At 46.5% G+C, this 16,677-nt stretch overlaps 1 long non-coding RNA gene across 1 annotated transcript in view; it reads left to right on the forward strand.

Annotated features, from left to right (window-relative positions):
* Positions 1 to 5,538: 5,538 nt before the first annotated feature.
* The window catches only part of LOC130544034 (uncharacterized), a 42,251-nt gene continuing 31,112 nt past the window's right edge, over positions 5,539 to 16,677 (forward strand). The window contains exons 1-2 of the long non-coding RNA XR_008959907.1: positions 5,539 to 6,486; positions 9,988 to 10,142. This is a non-coding gene — a long non-coding RNA (uncharacterized LOC130544034). The remainder of the gene's footprint in view (positions 6,487 to 9,987; positions 10,143 to 16,677) is intronic.

Consider the following 16,677-nt stretch of genomic DNA (forward strand, 5'->3'; position numbering starts at 1 on the left):
TAAGCTTGTCAATTATGTGAAAAGGAAATGAGAGTTTGGGTGACAAAGCACATGGTTGGGTTGGACAAGTGACTGAAGTTGTAAAATCTCCATGAACTGGGCTCACGAGGCCCTTGTTAGCCAAGCACTAGCTCTATGCCAGAAGAGAATGAGATGGAGTCAGTTAACTAGGGCCGTTTTATAATGTTAGCTTCACATTTTACTCTTTGTGAAGTACATGAACTGCTGTGTATCTGGTAGGATCAGCCCTCTTACATTCTGTGGGGAGAGGGAGAGTCTCTCCCCCTAAACAGCTTCAGCGTCAAGTGTGGCTCCATAGTCTTTAGTCCAGCGCCCTCCCTGTGGCTGCCCTGCTCTCAACTAAATGTTAAGTGTTCTTTGTGTATTGTTTCGTGGCTTCCTGACATCAGCTGGTCTTGTTCTGACTCTAAGGTAAGTGGCCAGAGTCTTTTAAAGCCCTGCTAAAAGTGACAGCTGTGAAAGATGGCTTCACAGAGTGATAAGTCCTGAAAAATTGGTGTTATTTCTCATTAAGACCTGGGACAAGCATGGCCTATTATTGGTGGGTGTGACTAGCTTTGCTTCTGATGCAAGAGTATCTATCTCCTTTCAGGGCAGAGGGGATTCCTTAGGGTCTTTCACACATGGCAGATGGTTTGGAGAAAGGAAGAAAAAAGGCTCTTTTTTTTAATTCACTTCTGCACATTATCTTATCCCCCCCATTTTTTTTTTCATTAGACAGGCATTTTGTTCTAGGATATAATTCACCCTTTGGGTCCACACATTTATATGCAGATAGGAAAGCAGCCGGGCTACTTCACTTGTGGGCATTAGAGTGGTTAGGAAAGAGCAGAAACATGGAGCTTCTGCTCCATTTCCTTGTCGTTACTTTGGCACCTGACTCTTTCACCAAGTATGCAGTTAAAGTCAGTCCGTCAGGGACTCGCCCACTAATTTTCCATACAAAAATGGGGAGTTTAGAATATATTAGAGATTCCTCAATTAAGAAAATAATACTTCAAATGGATAAATACAATTGAGAAGAAAAGCAGATATCGCAAACAATAAGAATCTGTTTAGTTGCTAAGTCTGAGGAGGGCTAAATAAACATCCTTTGCCTCAGCTCCAGTTTGATTACAGGCAGCCTCACGTGGCTCCTTCCCCAGGCAATAGCTTGCTTCATGTTTGGCATTCTTAGACGAGAGTGGAGAGAAACTATCTCGCGGTCTCTCAGTGGAAAGTCTTGCTTTCATGGACCATGCTATTTGCAGTACCTATTACTCGAACTTTATTTTTGTTATACAAGGAGTACATGTTCATTTTAAAGGAAGAAAATTAAAAGAAAAAAATCATACCTGATTCTTACACCCAAAGATACGGTTAAAATTCTTAGTGTCTCTCCTTCCTGACTTTTTTTTCTATACGTATATACATTGTTTTGTAACCTGTTTTTTTACTTAATGCATTGTAAAAATCTTTTTTTCCTAATCAAATGTGTGTCTACATCATTATTTTTAATGGCTACATTATATCCTGCTATATGGCTATACCATAACTTATTGAATCAGCTTCCTGTTGAACATTTTGGTTGTTTCTAACTTTCATTATCTTAAAAAAATTCTGTGCACATCATATCTTCTCTGATTATTCTGTTGTGATAAAATAGAATTTGAGGGTCTAAAAAATATGCATGCGTTTCATGCACCTTTTAATACATATTTCCAAATTCCATTTCCAAAAAGTCCATTCCTCCCCAGTCATTTACACATTCCTCGTAGTGTGTGAGAGAGTTCATCTCCCCACTCACACGATAATGAGATCTTGTCATTCCTTTTTTTCTTGGCCTCTCTGATGGGCAATGAAATACTATTTATTAGTGCTACGGTGAAAAGAGTGGTGTGTGCTGTGTTTGTGTAAAGAGGCAGGATTAACTATCAGTCTGTTGATAAAAGATATGGAGAGAAGCTTCTCATAGGAAACAACTGAAAAGCCTTCTGGCAACAAAAGATTACATACAAAATAAGAGACTTTTATTCCTTCATAGCTGTCGTGATCCCCTGATATTGCCATTTTTTGTTTTCACAATTGAGAAGAGGCATCTTGTGACTAGAGGCCCAGGGTGGTGCTAAGCATCCTCCAATACACGGGACGGCTCCCCACAACAAAGAAATACCCAGCCCCAGATGTCTCATCTCAGAAGTAATTCTGCCAACAAGAAGGGGAGCTCAGATGTCCTACTACATCTGAAAGCAAGAGCTGTATGTATCCTTTTCTGACAAGACTTATTCTTTCATCAGACTGTGCTGATAATTGAGAGTTTGGTGGAACATGTCCCATTCATCTAAGATAAGGACACCAGCTCCATAGCATGAAGGTCTACAGACCTTCTGGACCACTTTGTGGAAGGACAGGGCCACTGGAGACTCAGCCGGCTGAGGGTAATTACTTACTGGTCTAACTGGGAAGCAGAAGCACTAGGGCACAGGAAGGGTATAAACTCCACTGAAATAAATAATTGCGTGAGACCTAAGGGAGTCAGCTGGTGGGGAAGGAAAGAGTTGGAGGTTATCTAGTGGGACATTCTGTTGGTCAAGAATGTCAAGTTGTAAACCATCACTAGGACCCAGGCCCAGCATAGGCCCTTAGGTTTTACAATTGGGGTTACCATTCAGAGAAGTACCATCCATTGGAAGACACGATCTGTTAGGCATGCCATGCAAAGAATCACTTCACATGATGAAGCTGTTTTACTGTTGCTCTTTCCAGAGAGAACAACTTAAGTTGCTGGTGCATTTAATGCATATGTAACGTATACAGTGAACGTTGTACGTATCCATCCTAACAGCTGTGAAATAAATCACTTAAACCAATCTACTAGGAAGTGTTTCCAGTTAAACCCAGTAAGGGAGTGGAGAAGTGAGGCAGGGAAAAGAAGGAATCCATGCCAGATGCCTCATCAATTCAAGTGCCACCCGTGGGAGCATTCAAACCCAAAGGGAACACTAGAGACAGCGTAGGCCACACCTCAAGCTGCCCTGATCAAGGGCAAAGGAGCAGAAGTGTGTGTGATCTTTTTATTTTGTTTTAAATCAGTCATTTAAGAGCTGCCCTCAGGACCCTTTCTCTTAATCTATAGTGACCCTGGCTTTCTCTGCACCCAAGCAAAGTGGGTTTGGCAGCTAGCAGGCAGCCTCTGACAGAGACACAGGGGTATGAACAAAACACCAATGTCATCTGCTACAACCGTAATCTCAGAACAGTCCTTCCCCCAAAAGGATACCTACCAGTATTCACCAAAGTAACTTTTTAAAAAATTGTATTTATTTATTTGAGAGAGCAAGCAAGAGAGAGCACAAGTCAGGTGGAGAGGCAGAGGGAGAGGGAGAAGCAGACTCCCCACTGAGCAGGGAGTCTAACGCGGGGCTCTATCCCAGAACCCTGAAATCATGACCTGGGCTAAAGGCAGTTGCTTAATAACTGACTGAACCACCCAGGTGCCCCAGTATTCACCAAAATAACTTCTTAAATTACTTTAGAATGCAGAAAAATACAACTTTATTATATGTACCCATTTTCTCAACAGTTTATCAACTTGAGGTATCCATATATGACTGTACAGCATAAAAGAGTCCAGAAGATCAAATATATTACATTTGTCAAAAGCAGTTTCAGGAATTTCTACTTCCAGCCAAGATGAGAGTAACAGGGACCAGATTTACCCTCCATCCTGAAACCATGTAAAAAATATATGAAGCTGTTCTCAAGACACTGAACGTCAGACAAGGAAGGACCGTGAATGCTGAGAGATGGTAGATAAGTGAGGTGTGCCATATGGTTGCCCCAGCTGACTGCTGAGGGGCTTCCCGATTGTGGAGCAAGGAGGGGAAACCCAGGAATAGCCTGGCCCTGAGTTAAGGAAACAGAGCTTTTTGAGTCTGGAAAAGCTGAACTGGCTTCACTTTGCAGCTCTGATTACCAGAGAGGGAAGAGCTGCACAGAGAGAACCCAGAGATCTGCAGAGGGCACCCCTCAAGTCTTGGGCTGAGTACTGGGTAGTGCACATGTGTGAGGAAAACAACCGAAACGATTAGAGGAAACTTTCTGGAGCTCATAAAGGGCCACAAATTCATTTCTGTTCTCCCAGTCAGAGTGGAAACCTCATGGTTGGTGTGGCACTGACTACAGTACTAAGAGTCTTTGCCTCGGTGATGGGTAGAATTAGCCCTGGTCTAAACTCCTCTCTGGTTCTGCCTAACTCACTTAAAAGCAAGACCTGAAAGAATCGAACTTTCCAGTAACAACCAATTCCAAGAATAAAGCTCAAGGATATTTATAGGAATAAAAGAATATATAGTACTCAATAATTTAAAATTCATGGTGAGATACTGTGAAAAATGCAAATTAATCTAGTGACCGAAGATCCCTGGTTGCCTGGGGGGTGGGGATGCTTGGGAAGGGTGGGAAGTAAAGATCACAAAGGGGCACAAGGAAACTTGGGGATAGTAAGTGTGCTCATTATCTTGATTGTGTTGACGGTTTCATGAGTGTATACATATGTCAAAGCAAGAACTAGTTTCATAATCTACTGAGAACATTTTAATATTTTTTCACTGAATTGGAAATATTCTGAAACAACTAGGCAAGGCCAATGGTAAGTAGTCTGCAGACCATCTTGTTTTCTTTCCTGCTTTGCTCCTGGAGGGTTAAGAAGGCTGTGGTCACAAGGCAAGTGTCCAGCTGTAGAGGCCTGGGGGAAGGTGGTAGTTGCACTAGCATTAGGAACCCTGGCCACAGGCTCAAGTCTAACTTTGTGGCCTAACATTCAGAGCCTTTCCAGCCTCATCTTCTGCAGACTTCACTCCCTTTCTTTCTCCTCTATTCCCTTCACCCTTCCAGTCCCATTGGATGGATGACCTAGCCCTGGACACGTCATACTTTACCTATTTTGTTGATTCTGCATAGAATATCCCATTCCACTTTTATGACCACCCCAGACAACATTAATCCTCCTCTCTGGTATTCCTATTGCCTCCCGAATTATTTAACAGATGTTTGCTGTTGACCTTTTCTATTTCTGGTAGTATTCTTGCTTGAGGTTGACTTGATAGAAATCCCAAGCCTCAGGGGCTGACAAGCAATTAAAGAGACAAAAGTGAAGACTGTCATACAGGTGAGGAGTACAGGGATGGATATGGATTGGCCTTCTGGAAAGAGTCCAGGGAGTCTGGGCTGATCTCTTCTGCCCAGGACCTCCAATGAGTCTTCATAGCAGAATAAAACTTTTCTGGTTAACAAAAGGGGGAAGAGCCCTTCAAGGAGAAGGACCCATGTCGGTAAAGGCATGGAGCTCTGAAACAGCAAGGATTCACCCCCTGTTAGTTTCTTGGGCCTATGGTAACAAGTACCACAAACTAGATGGCTTAAAGCCATAGAAATTTGTTCTCTCACTTCTGGAAACCAAAAGTCCAAAATCAAAATAGCAGTAGGGTTGGTTCCTTTTTTTTTTTTTTTTAAGATTTTATTTATTTGATAGCATGATCAGGTGGAGGGGTAGAGGGAGAGGGAGCAGCAGGCTTCCTACTGAGCAGGGAGCCCCACGTGGGGCTCAATCCCAGAACCCTGGGATCATGACCTGAGCCAAAGGCAGAGGCTTAACCGCCTGAGCCATCCAGGCACCCTGGGGGTTAGTTCCTTCCTAATGCTCTGGGGGAGAATCCATTCCATGCCTCTCTCTTACATCCTGATGGCAGTTGACAGCCCTTGGCGTTCCTTGGCTTATAGACCTATAACTCCAGTCTCTGCCTCCACCTTCTCGGTCTCTGTGTATGTCAGCTTTAGGGCTCATCCTAAGTCCAAGAGGATATTATCCCCAAATCCTTAATTATGTCTGCAAAGATTTCATCTCCAAGTAAGTTTGCATTCACAGGTACCAAGGCAAAGACTTGGATCTATCTTTTTGGGGAACACTATCCAACCCATTACACCAAGAACTGTCAGAAAAATGGTTTCTACCAAATTGTACTTTTTTTATTCCCTGAGTTTTTATTGGGGGATACAGTCTTTCATCGGTTATTTTTCTAATTTTCCATTCTGATTTATACTTTCCCTAAGACTATTTTAATTATTCATAATCTCTTGTCTTGCATATATCCTTATACCTCAATTCCTTTGTGGAATATGGACAAATAAACATATGAACTGAAAAGCATCTATCAGATTTGGGGGCATGCGGCTCCTTGGAATGCGCGGAATGAGCAGCTGGGAAGAGGAGAGAATGTATGCCTTTTTCAAATCCTTGGCTAGGAAAGGTTGACCAGATAAAGGATTCTGGCTGCAGTCAGGTTGCCATTGACATGAAGGTGCTGAAAGAGAAGGGGATGTTGGAGAACTGAAGAAAACAAACTGATGGCACTCGAGGAGAGAAGGGTTGGATCCAGAGGGCTGAGCAAAAGGAGTTGGAAGAAGGTATGCACACAGAGGAACAAGGTGAGGAAATGGTATCCTCAGTGTTTCCCTTTTGACAGAGAATAAGGGAATCGAGGAGAAGGGAGTGGGGAGGTACAGAAGGACCACAAAAGGGAAGGGGAAATGGGGGGGTCTCGTGGGGTCAGTGCAATGGTGCTGGGGACCTAGGGCAGGTCGGAGACCAGGAGTCTCGTATTCACTAGAGGAATGGTTCTCTCTAGAAATGCCCTGTGCCTGCCCAAGTGAAGGGAGGTGGTGGGTACACACTAGAAGGATTTCCTGTGGAAAAATCAGACTGTCACTTCCTCCTTTTGAGTTATCTACTTCACTTTTAATATCAAAGAGTTCAGTCCTGTATATACTAGTGAGTAGTCCTCTTACATTTCCACATATGTCCCCCTGCCCGTATGGCTACCAGACATAACTCAGCCTCTTACACATGACAAACCAGTGTAAACACATTGCTACTCAGATGGTATCACAAGGAAATGTGAAATTTTGACCTCTGATAACGTGTGACCTCCCTGGGCCTCAGTTTCCTCCTTATGGAATTGGAAGCAGTGGGATCAGCCTAGATGAGTACTCAGTACTCCCTGCTCTGGTATGATGTGGTCTAATGGTCATTAGTAGTCCTTGGCCTCACCAAATCAAAATCACTCTTGATGACCAGTGTGCAGCACTGCCTCGCTATGGACATCCCTTGGTCTAAGAGCAACACAAGTCCCCAGCCTGCCCAACTCTGCCCATTGTGTCCAGGTTAGCAACTCGTGGCCCTTGCAGTAAGCATCACCTTGTCTTCCATGACTTTGCGTCTGAGGACCTTCTTGCTCTGCACATTCCCCTTCTCTGTCCATCTTCCTAGCTGCTCTCTCAGGAGTATTCTGACTGATTCCTCATAGCCCCACAAGCCACTCCTTCATTCCTGCCTCACCAACCAATCACTTAGATGTGGCTGGTGCAGAGCCTAGGGACTTTATGTATGTGTGCCATGACAGTTGGTGAAATGTCATGCTTGTGGTCATTTTTAGGAAAAGTTTGGTATCCTAATCCCTTGATAATGAACATAATCCCTCCATTAGATACTGCTTCAGTGGGAAACCCAGTTTCAGCATGATTCATACCCCTCACAGCACCTTTTTGAGCACATAGCTGGCCTTAAGTGCTTAGAACTGCCTGTTCTATAGCAGCTTCTGGAAGTGATTTTCTGTTTTTAGCTTACTCACGACTAATAGTTCAGTCCCCAAAGTCACAAGTAAGGAAAAGAGGTCATGTAAGAATACAGGAGCCACCGTTCCCACAGCAGAGGCAAATGGGAACCCATAAAGAGCCCAGAATTTACACCCCAACCCATGCCCTGGTCAAATGTGGTCCACTGGACCTCCACTGAACTAGGACCCTTCAACTCAGTAAACACTTCTTGAGCATCTTGCCGGAGCCAGGTCTTGTGCAGACATTAAGGGCTCCCTCCCCTTGAGGAGCTCTCTTTCTCTGGTGGGTGAGACAGATGCACACCCCATTCAGTTCTACCACAAATATTTATAGGATAGCTGTTATGTGCCAGACACTGCACTGAAGCCAAGGTACAGTGATGGTCCAGACAGATGGGATGTATGCCCTCGTGGGACTCTCAGCCCCTGGAGTAAATGGACACTGTGCAAGTGATTGAGTGCCACAAAGAGCACGGTTCCTGGTGTGGAGGAGGGGCTCACACTACCTGTTGATAGAATCAAGAGATAAAGGCCATCTCATCTTGATCCTTTCTCACAGGGCCCAGCATGGGAACTGCTACAGTTAGACTTCAGTAAATGAATTTAATTCACTAGTCCCCAACCCCATTCTGTACATGGTGTTACCAAAACAGGGATGACTAAAGCTTCAGTTCACTGGACTGGAAGGTTTCACTTCTAAATGGAAGGGTCCACAGTGGCTCTGTCAGGAAGGTGGCTTCAAGGCTGGAGAGGGTGATTATGAGCTCACTTTGTAGGCTTTGGCATTACTGAGCTTGGTGGTGTTACTTTGTTAAGCCTCAGACAAAACAAGTCTAACTTTCTAAATTATCAGTGTGAGGTCTGTCATTCAAATGGAAGATAAGAGTAAAGAAAATGCAAGTTCACTAACAATGGCAGAGCAGAAACAACCCTCATCTTTCAGAAAATAGCCACATGTATACTTCCTTAGAGAAGTTTAGTCCAGGAAGACTATTTTTTTTTTCTAATCAAAGTTCAATGTTTTAGAGAGAAAGCCTATAGGTTTTAGTACTGTCAACTGTCATTATACATGTTTCTGCCCTCGGAGAGCTTGCATTTTAAGTTGGGAGAGAGAAGCTCTGAAATGGATGGCAGTAACTCCAGTTAGAGGCCTAGATGTGGGGCTGTGTGGGAAAAGGCCACTCCCAGCGTTAGTGGTGGTGGGAACCCAGGAGAACTTCACAGGGGAGGTGGCATTGGAATATGCCCTTGGAGCATAGAGAAGACCTTGAGCTATAGGATAAGAAGAAATGCATTTCAGGAGAAAGCCAGGTATGGGCAACAGACTGGCTATAGGATAATCTAGGGCACACTTAAGTAAGAGGGCCTAGTCCGTTGGCCTTGACTATGGATGACGTGAAGGGTGGAGGGAGATAAACTGGAACCAGATTCCCTGGAGGCTCTGAATTTCAGGCTGAGGAGTGTGGTCCTCTGTTTTCATTTTCCTCATCTATAGAGGAGAACATATCCTCTCTCCTGCAAGAATTAAAGCATCAAATATATATATGAACTCTATATTACTTGCAGAGTGTCTGACACATAGAAATGACTCATAAAGAGCAGCTGATACCATGGCAGTGGTAGAAATAGGGAACCATCATGGATTTTGAGTAGGGAGATGGTTGGCACTCTTGGGGTTGGGTTTTAGATTCGCACGGCACTGCACCAATTAGCACTTTTATAACGTTAGTCCTCTTACACATTGCTTTTCTCCTAAGGATTGAGTGTCCTTTATCTGCCTTTGCACAGAGAGGAGGTAGTTGTACAGTCAGGGTTCTCCAAAGAAACAAAACCAATAGGATATGCATATTTGGAGAGATTTTTGTAAGCTCACACAGTTGCGGGCGCTGGCAAGTCCAAAATCCATAAGGCAGATCAGCAGGCCATATATCTGTCTTACAGTTTTGATGCAGAATTCCTTCTTCAGGAAACTTCAGTCCTTGCCCTTAAAGCCATCTGCTGTTTGGATGAGGCTCACCCGCATTTGGAAGGTAAACTCCTTAACTAAAAGTCAAATTGTTGTAGATATTAATGACATCTACAAAACACCTTCCTAGCGGCATCTAGACTGGTGCTTGATTAAACAGCAGAGCGCCATAACCTAGCCAAGTTCACACATAAAATTAACCGTCACAGTGGTCTTCATCTCGAATACGAAAACAGGCAGAAATTTGCCGAAATCCTAATCCCTAAAATATGGCACCAGGCCTGCCAAGTGACTTTGGAACCTTGGTAATTTTATTTTATTCCTGCTTTCTACATAAATTCCCCACAGAGCAAAACCAAGCTGAACATCTCGGGTATATTGCACCAAACACCGATGCCGCTGGGGATGCAGACTTCGGCTTGGTACCAAGAAGCCCTTCCTGACTGAAGTTTCCAACAATGGGACAGGATGCCTGGAATGCAGTGGGCTTGTGGCCTCTGGAGGTGAGTGACCACAGCTTGGAAGAAATTCAGGTGCCTGTTGAGAGTGGGGCCAAGGACCAGGAGGAAGCTGCCCAGAGGGTCTCTGCGTTCTAATCACCCTACATACTAGAAATGGTCCCTGCTTCTTCCTCCTCTCCGCACCCCTCCGCCACCCCTAAGTGAGGCATCAGAGGTTGGGGCAGGACGCAGAACCCTGAAATGGAAACCATCTGCGTGACTTTCTCACCCTTCCTCCACCAGCCCCCTCTGCGTGGCCAGCCTTGCCTGGGTAACCTTTCTGGGAGGGCAGCTTGTCAGACTCGCCTCTGTCTCAGCCTCTGTTCACACTCCACCTCGTCCTTCACACCCACCCCAAGCAGAGCCTCGGGGTCCCCGGGGATCCACCATCGGCCTGGACAGGTCATGGGTCACCAGCCACCTCTCTTCTGTGCTTGCACCCACTAATCATCTCTTCCTGGTGATTTGCATGGCAACCCTCCTGCACTTGGCTGCTCAGGGGAGTTTTCTGGCTTCATTGCCTCAATTAATCTCGGTCTCTTGGGCCACTCTGGATTCCCCTGCCACCCCACCACAGACCTAGCCTCTGAAGCCTGCCTCTCTATGCTCGGGGGGGTCCTCGTCTCTTCACGAGCCCTCCCCTTCCCATCAGCAAGCCAGGTTTATACACACAGCGCCACCCTGCAAAGGATGGGGAGACTGGCTGTGAAAGGAATCTTGACATTCTGGTGGGTGTCAGAGCCGCAAAGGGCCTGAAAGATAGTCTAGCACACTCTGGCCCACCCTGCTTCACTCCCTTCTCACACTGATCCCCGAGCAAGGAACAGGGTTGCCTATGGTCATATCTCAAGTCAGATAGAGCCAGGCCTAAACCTTGAGGCCCTCTCCCTCTGCTACACTTTGTCAACAAAAACCAGCTTCTCTGCAAACTTCAAGTTAGGAGTGAGTGGAAAATGTGCTCAGTGTTCAAAATTTGCGTCTTAACAGCCTTGTTCCCTCCCGGCGCTCTCTGCTCAGAGGGCAGCGTTTACATGAAGCACTGGGCATAACCATGAGCTGGGCTGTGGCCTGGGAGCCAGAGGGGTGGAGGGAGAAGAGACTCCCCTCCCGGCCAGGTGCTCTCTGGCACGGTGGACTGGGTACCTCCAAATAACACATCCCCCACGGAGTCACCACAACGAGCCAGGGAGCAAATGAACACAAGGAAACAGGAACCAGACCTGAGGACAGGGAGAAAATTGGGAAGGATGTGGGGAGCAGTAGCAGATCCAGGGAATGGGAGGAGACGCCTGCAAGCTCCCGGACCCTCGGGGGCCAACAGAAGTCCCAACACTTGCTATAAAATATCCTCTCAGGGTTCCCACAATGTGAAAACTGTTAAGATCAGAGTGTCACCATTCTACAATTTAGAGGACCTTCAGAAATTATCAAGTCTAGAACCCTCCATAGTACATGTGGGAAAACTGATGTCCCAACAGCCTCAAATCCCACAGCAAGTTAGGGGCATAGCCAGGACAGGCGCCCAGGCACCTGCCTCCCAGTGTGGGACTCCCCATGAGCTGGGAATGGGGCGTAGGGACAGGGTTTGGGAGAAAGCATGAAGCATGGTGGTGTGTTGAGCCTTTTGGAGCCCTACAGGCTGGCAAGACACAAACACCACAGAGGAAAGCTGGGGTGTCTAACACCAGACTCCTGAGGTGCAGTGGAGAAACCGGTGTGAATGTGATGGGGAAAGGAGGACTGTGAAAGTGAAATCTGCCGTTTGTGAGGGGAAACTGAAATGTGGTCTCCATTCCATGCAAATGACCTGTGGCCTTCGGTCCTGCACCTGCACAGCTCACAACATACACAACACAGCGATCAGATGGGGCTTGAGTTCCCACGGTCTGCGCTCCAGAGAACAGGAGCAGGGAGGCCTCCCCGGCTCCGGGAGGGATGTGCCAGGATGCCCAAGCTCCATCTGTAGGGTGTCTGCTGAGCCAAGGGCAAGCGTCCTTTGCACCTGGCTGAGATGACCCTGCCAGGGACCACCCCCCTAGGGACAGCACCCCAGGTTGTCCGCAATCAGCTCCAGATTCACTGTCCTGCTCATCTCTTGCCACTCCCCCTTTTGTTCTTAACCCCCACACCCAGAAACCCTCACATTTTTCACTCCTGTGAGAATTTGCTTATCCTGAGAGCCCCCTCAAGAGCGGGTATTGTGTCGGGTTCATCTTTGTATCCCAAAAGCCACACCCTTTGCTTGGCCCCATTGAGACCAGGGACGGCAAACGGCTGGCATGCATGCTGCCACCATTCCAGTCAGAGCCCAGGGCAGACATTGCTAATCAATCACGATTACCTTCCCCTTGGAATCTCAGAAGGTTCTGCACCTCAACACAGGCCCTGCCTGTGCAACCAAGATGGGCTCTCTTCACGAGATTGGTGACCATCCCTGCGATGGGCCAATACACGTGTGGCTCAGATCTCAGCTAGGGGCTACTGGGCCCTCAGAGACTGGGCTCCAACTCCTGGTCTGTGCTTTCCATTACTGCTGAGAGATGTCAAAGCCAACTTTCTCATGCTGCCCTCATGCTGCCCCGGCCTCACTCCCGAAACTTCCATACAGGCAGGGAATGCAGAACTTTTCTTAGTCCACACGCGCACACACACATACGTATTCACCCACAAACACACTCACATATGCTCGCACACATGTACACATTTGCACTACTCATGCTCACACACTCATGTAAATACATACCCACACGTACTCACAAGCGTGTATATTTACACACCCACTCACGAATGTACACATTACACACACAAATATACTCCTATTAAACATTTCGTGAGTTTCTGGAAACTCAGTGAAGATTTGGGGGCTACAAGGAGATGTTCCATTACACAGAGCATAGCTCCCGACTGTCCTAGGATTCCCTCTACCCACTCTCTCTGTCTCCTCCCCATCTCTTCCCTCCATTCCTCTAGCACTGCCTCACCCCAGTGTCAGATTTTTGTCTCTTTATCTTGTACAGTCATTCTGCCACCTGCTCTGGAACTGCTCTATACCTGTCCCTGCAGATCTCACCAAATAGAGTCTTTCCCCAAGAGCCATTTGAATGACATGTTTCTCCATCATGTTTCAAATATTGGTATACATAAATGGATGGCTGTGACAAAGGACATTTATCTACAGCTCTCCATTTCCCATCCTAAACTAACACAGTTCAATGACAAACACTGTTTTTAGGTCCCTACTCAGTGCCTGGGCACTGTGCCAGGCATTGCAGATACAGAGACAGCGCTGCCCCCAAAAGCACATCCAGCCTAATGGCAAAAGCAGACACATAAAGTGAAGAGTGAAGGATATGATTAACGCCATCCCTGGAGGCAAAGGAACAACTTCCCGGCCATGATAGGAAGGATAAACAAATGCCAGGTGAACAAGATTGGGGAGGTCATCTCAGCAGGAGGCACAGCACGGGCAAGGGTGGAGGAGGGAGGGAGCACAGGTGGTGCTGGCTCTGGGTGTAGGGCTGTGGGTGGAGAAGCAGCATGGAGAGAGCCAGCAGACGCCAGGCTATGCCAGGGCCCAGGGGCTGAGCCGTGACTTCCTCCTGCCAATCATGGGGCTCCCGGGCCACTTATGAAGGCCACAGTTTGAAAGGGAGCCATATCACAGACATCTTCCCCCGAACCAGCCGAGCTGTGCCCCTCTCCATTTATTCAGGATTGGAGTCTCCCACAAACACACTCAGAGGCGACGGGTTCTGTCTGGTTGCAGTCACTATAGATTAGTTTCATCTGTACTTGAACTTCGTCTCAATGGAATCATCCAGTAGGAACTCTTTTTACCTCTGGCTTCTTTAGCTCAGCCTGTCTGTGAGATTCACCCAGGGGTAGAATCTTGTAAAGCTTTGCTTCAAACATTGAGAGTTGGGGCACTAAACGTAGAGGAGCCCAAACTTAACACAACAGTTTCCTAATCGCCCCACCACAGAAGCAGGGCTCTCATGAAAATTAGCTTTTATCCTCTTCCTTCAAAAGCTTACACAGAACATAAGCCTCAAGGACCACAATGTATAGTGGGCCCCTCACCCACATTGAGCAGCAAGGGTCTCACTCCAGTCCCCAACTTAAGAGACTCTATTAAACCCAGGGTGGATTTTCTATGCCCAGTGGTTTTCCATTTCATCTTTTAATTTCTACTTTAAGGACTTAATTTTAACAAAGGAGCCAAATTACCACCACGCTTTAAAATGAACTTGTTTGGGGGACTTAAACAGGCTTTAGAATATGGAGCTTTAATTAACTTTGGAAAATGGTAGTGAAACAGCCCCTGTGCCCTATCTCATGCTTTGCAAAGCCAAGAAAGGGAGGCCTTGACCAACCCCTGGAGCCACCTGAAGATCTTTAACGTTCCCTGTGCCCAGGCTGCAAGGACATTAGAATCTGGCTGGGAACCAGACACCAGGATAGTTTTCTAAGCTCTCAGGCGATTCCAACTGGAGGTGCCTCCAATCTGAGGCTGAGAATCTCTACTTCAGATTGACAGCTGTTGACAGTGATGGCATGAGAGACCGAAAGAGAGGGAAACAAGGATGAAGCTGAGAGACTGAGAGGTCTTCACATCAAAAGTTCAGCTTTGGAAGGAACCAAGGGGGCCAGCAACCAAGCCAGGTAACACCAAGGGACATTTCCAACCTCTAAGGAAGAATTCTGTTGGTGTCATATGGTGAAGTCATATGGCGAAGTCTTAACCCCCCTGCCCCAGTTCCTCAGAAGGTGACTATTCAGGTACAGGGTCTTTCAAGAGATAATTACAGTAAAATGAGGCCATTGGGATGGGCTTAATCCAATCTGACTGGTTTCCTTGTAAAAAGAGGAAATGGGACCCAGAGACATCAGAGGGCACATACACAGAAGGACAACCGTGTGAAGAGGCAGACTGAGGGCAACCATCCACAAACCAAGGAGAGAGGCCTCAGAGAAATCCTGCCAGCACCTCAATCTTGTACTTCCAGCCTCCAGAACTGTGAGAAAATGCACTTGTGTTGTTTAAGCCCCCCAGTCTGTGGTATCGTGTCATGGCAGTGCTAGCAAACTCCTACAGGTTCCATTTCAGCTCTTTGGCCATATGTGAAAAGTCTCACAAGGTTCACGCCTCTGGCCCAGCATCTCCACTTCTAGGACTCTGCCCCAAAAGGAACCAGAAAGGCCATTAAAGAATTATCCACTAAGATGTCCATAGAACATTCTTTATAACTGTGGATATTGGAGATGGTCAACAGTGGAACACTGGAGAAGTAAATGATAACAATCAATTCAACTGAGCATGAAGAAGCCATTATGTTATCAAGATTTCTAAAGCTGCACATTCAGCTGATCTCAAACCTATGCAAACACGCACCTATCTTGATCAAGAGCCTCATCCCGAAATCTTCTAACCCCACCCGAGGATTCAAGGCATGTGTCTATTTTCTCTGATCTCCAAATCCTAAGTTATCCACACATAACCCGCCCCTCCCCAACACACACAGACCCACAAAGGGTCTTCTAGCTGTCCAGTTTATGCCTCAACCTACCCATCTGTGTCCCAGACTCATACACAGATGTATAAATATGGAAACATATGATGAGCTGTAACTGCACGTATATAAGTTATAAGTCAGTTTCTTGAAGTATTTTAAAATGTGTAGAAAGGTTGGAAGTTAATATGATACATACACGGGCAATTGGCACATGGTCTGTGGAGCTGGGAGGGGCTGGGGCAGGAAGCTTGGTTCTGACTTAAGTTGGAAGCGTGTAATCAGAGAAGGCTTCCCCTGAGAGGTGGTTCTTGAACTAAATCTCAAAGGTGAAGGCAGAATGAATGGGAGCAAAAGTACGTCTCAGACATGCTCGTTCAAAGGCTCAGAAGCAGGCCAGTGAAGGATGCATCCAGGTAGAGAAAGTGGAGGGCACTGACCAGGGCTGGGGTATAGAGTGTGATGGGACAAGGCAAGGGACGAGATAGGGCCATCAGATGGAGTTGTAGTGATTTCATTAATGATCCTAGCACAGCAGGTCAAGGGCAGCCTGTGTTGTCCATGATCTCAGAGAAAGGTCAGGTGGTCTTGCCAGCTGTAGGGTGCAGGGGAGAGCAGGTGGGGTGGAGATGGCTCTCGAGTTCACATGAGATAGGAGGTCCCAAGTCGCTGTACTTTGGGATACAGACGGATAGGCCAGGCACAGGCTAGACAACTACAGAGTGTGTGTGTGTGTGTGTGTGTGTGTGTGTGTGTGTGTGTGTGTGTGTGTGTGTAGGGAAGGTGAGTACTTATAGGGAGCTTAAACTTTGGGAACTAAAGAAGGTGGACACGGTGTCCTGGGGGTGGGGTGAGGGGATTTCAGGACAAGGTCTTGGTTTGTGGCCTTTATCCCAGGCCAGCTCAGAGGTTCTTAGCTGATCTGTTTTCCCTTTGTTTTTACAAGATCGGACTGGGAAGGACTCTTAGAGATTCCCCTTCTCCTTCTGCTTAATTTTGTATCATAATGACCTTACCTTGTCCCCCCA

Source organism: Ursus arctos, unplaced genomic scaffold (assembly GCF_023065955.2).
Source record: "Ursus arctos isolate Adak ecotype North America unplaced genomic scaffold, UrsArc2.0 scaffold_18, whole genome shotgun sequence".
Classification (NCBI taxonomy): domain Eukaryota; kingdom Metazoa; phylum Chordata; class Mammalia; order Carnivora; family Ursidae; genus Ursus; species Ursus arctos.